Source organism: Glossina fuscipes, unplaced genomic scaffold (genome assembly GCF_014805625.2).
Source record: "Glossina fuscipes isolate IAEA_lab_2018 unplaced genomic scaffold, Yale_Gfus_2 1, whole genome shotgun sequence".
Classification (NCBI taxonomy): domain Eukaryota; kingdom Metazoa; phylum Arthropoda; class Insecta; order Diptera; family Glossinidae; genus Glossina; species Glossina fuscipes.
The window spans coordinates 21463288-21467225 of NW_023998415.1; positions in this window are offsets into that span (position 1 = coordinate 21463288).

The window sequence follows — 3938 nt, forward strand, 5'->3', positions numbered from 1 at the left end:
TTAGAGGCAGTGTGAGAATTTCACCGGCTAAAGGCCGCCTATATTCCTATTCCCTATCCTGTGGCACGATCGTTTAGACCTACCTGCACAGAAAGGTTTGTCGTTTAGACACTACGTAAAAGTCTACGTTCATGTTTCTCGTTTCTTTGTTTTCTTATTATGTTTGCGGCATCCATATTTTCAGATCGGTCAGCATATTTGTCACGAGATTGTCAGGGGGGAGGAAACTTTCCGATTTCCGTTTGTAGTCTCTGGCGTTCGTTTTGATCTTTCGGACAGACAAAGGATCCGTGTTCAGCGTGTTTGGGGCACTTGCAAAAACTACCAAATTGGTCCTGTTCTGCCTTAGACTTAAATATGCGTGCAAAATATAGAGAATATTAAGTTTGTGCGGATGCAAGTGACATCCAGCAGATTTTAAAAGAAAATCGCATTTTATTAAACTAACCGATTTAGAATCAATTTCTGAATTAATTTAAGTAGGCCTCGACGTCCGTCTATTTGTCCGTCTGCCCGCTATCCATCTCCTTGTTCGTCTGCTTATCTATGCGCCTATCTATGTCTTTCTTAAAACCTTTAGTTTAGATAGTTGGACGAAATTGGGCATGCCCATTAAGAAGGAGGAAAAGAAAAATTTGAATCGAACGCGACCGATTGAAACTCTTTCTCACGCAAAGACGCTTACAAAAGCCTAATTTATCGCAGTTTACGATGAAAATCAATCCAAAATAGTGACTTGTTAAAAAAAAAAAAAGTGCTAAAGTTGCACCTTCCGGATGCTCTTCTTCATTACACTTTTATAAAACTTTTTCTTCACTTACGTGCTCTCTTAAAATTGTCATTGTTAGCATTTGTACCGATACTCAAACCAATAATTGCTATAACTTGTGAATTACATATAGTTTGGCGTTCGCTATGGTTGGAGTGTGAGCCGCTCTAATCCATTTTTAAAGACATCCTGGTGTCAAGTTGTAGCTTTTTCTCACTATTTTGCATACTCGGAGTATAACTACGAGTGAGAAAATGGACATATCAATATTAACACAAAACTGTATGCTCATCAACGATATATACTGGATCTTGGATATTGGATCTATGATGCATATAAATGGAATGAAATTTATGACATACTCCCGTGTTTCAATAGTGGGTATCGGGGAAAAAGGACAAGTAGTGAAAATCCGATCTTCATTTTTGCATCGTTAAAAAAATTTCGAGCACCAGCCAGTCGAATGGCCATAATAGTAAATGGTAATGACCAAATCTGCGAATCTTATGGAGATGAAAGGATTACATACACTTTCGTGGCTGTACGAATTTTGAATGTTTTAAAGAAAAAGGCAATGACATCATTGCTCGTCTGTTAAGCATAAAACAAGTATTAATCTCATTCTCCATGGATTAAGAATCCGTGTTCACATACGATGCATTTTTTATATTTAATACATTCGTACGCAAATGAAAAAAATAAAAAAAAAAATCAATTTAGCGCTTTTTTCTCATTTCACATAAATTCAATGAATTATCGCTATATGAAATAATTTGTTTTCTTTGGCTTTCTATTGGTGCATTGTTTGTTGGCCAATCAAAAAACTCTGTTAAAAAATCAAATCATATTAAAAAACTTGTCCATATAAATCCGTATATATATATATTTTCATATATATGTGTATATATGTTCACACTTTCAATATTGGTTGTATACCTATTACTCACAAAAATTTTGCTAATGACGAAAAGAAAAAAAGAGAGAGAGAGAAAAAAAAAAAAAAAAAAAAAAAAAAAAATCATGATCTATCTATCTATCTATACGACGTAAGAGACTACCCCTGAAATGTGTTAATTTATATAAGCGTGTGGCCTTTGATTTCGTTTGATCGTATTCTTAAACTTATGCACATAATTGGCACGTGTGGAATTAAGTGTGAGTGCACAAAATGGGAAAAAATTTTCGCTTATGTGCTTTCCATTATTCGGATACTCGGTAAAATACTCCCAAAAAAAAAAAAAAAAAAAAAAAAAAAATCAATAAATAAATAAATAAATAAAAATGAATATTTATTTATGTATGATTTCGATGTTCACCACCGGATATAGAGGATACACTATTTTATAAAGTCGGGTAATACGTACCCATGACGGCCCATGCACATTTATTTATATACATATCTATATATGCCCAGCTCAATCCTATATGTTTTGCAAACGATTAGTATGGGAAGTCATGGTCGTGCAAATCGTAAGAAAAGTGTTCGAAGATAGTCACTTACCTTTTCATTAAAAACATTTGGTCGTTTACGGCAATGGGCGGGAAAGGTTTGCTGGCCTCTTTTCACGTCTGAAAATTGTGTTCGCAACGGTCATAAACCACTTTCCCTTTTCGCATAAAATTTAAGATATGGTCAATTCGATAACTATCGCTGCAGGATGGAATATCTGCATTGGTCCTGCAACGCTGCGCATTGCCCCCGAAGGCGTGGCTGAAATGTTCACACTACTACAAAATAAACTTTCTTCGTTCATGTTATCGTTCGTATTAATCCAACTCCAGCGTAGTTGTATTAGGTGTTTGCATGTAATTTGGTATTGGAAGACCGACATTGGTTTGGTAATGATCGAATCGTCGATCCCTTTTCGCACATTTTCAACTTTGCGGAGCCGCGAGCCACCCAAACCATGCTGCATCGATATGAACAAGTGGTAATTAGAAGGCACCATGTCTGGTGAATACGCTGCGGGTGGCAGAACGTCCAGTTCGAGCTGCAACCGTGTACCTTTAACAGCAATCGCAACAAGTGGCCAAACGGCATAGACACCTGCAGTAACAAATCCAATCTTTTTGGGAGGGGAAGACTGCGTCTTTCTGATCCCATCATATGCACAGGAAAACGTTATAGGCGTGAATATTCCGCTTCGGTGCCGATGTGAATGGCTCTCCCGGACACGCCCATGACTTTTTGCGTTTCGGGTTTTCGTAGTAAATTCACTTTTCATCGCCAGTCACAATACGCCAACAAGAAGTGAGCTACGGCAGCACACTTTTATTCAGCCGTATAGAGAAAGATTAAAATCATCGAATTCAATTGTTACGTACACTGGTATTTTCCGTTTTTTTACCATTTTTACCTGCACAAGTCGCTGGACAAAATACATGCAAGCACCTATGGATATAAATCCACGATTACCTTAACGCAAACACCAATTGAAAGCTTGACTTGAAAGTTAACTTGACGGGAAATAGTCTCCCATCTAAAATCAGACTAAATTTGATCTCAAATCTAATCGATACACTCCCAGTCAATTTTACCATCAAGCACGATTTGCCAAAATTATTGAATTAAAGCAAATTATAGGAAATAAGCTCCAAAAAAAAAAAAAAAAGAAAAGAAAAACAAAGAAACGCCCCAATCTACTATTGAACGTATTATCTAAAAGGGGAAAAAGGTTTACAATTATTATAGGCAACGTGATGTGAACTAAGAGAAAAAAAATAAATGATGGAATAAAAGTGTGTTTTGATAATATGTTCATTTTGCATTAAACTGCTAGAATTTTTCCTTTGTCATGACTTTGTACAGGGTTTTCCAACAAAATTTCCGAATTTTTTTCACGCAATAGAGTCATTACTTCATACTCCATAGTGTACTGCAGACGGCGACCACTTGCTGCAATAGAAAGCATCGTCCCTACCGTTGATCAACACGATTCGATAATGCAGCTCATTCATGCAATGATCGAACCAACGGCATTTTCGCAAAAGTATGACTTAATTACATCGCCGGGCAGATAAAAATGTCGCTCATCATTCAGGGAACAGCTTTGTGTAAAAAATTGTAAGGACAGAATTTTACATCGTTAAACATTCGTTTAACGTTACGTTATGTACCCGTTTTATTTCTGAAGTCCACCATATCTGAATGCTTTCTTTGAAGATTATG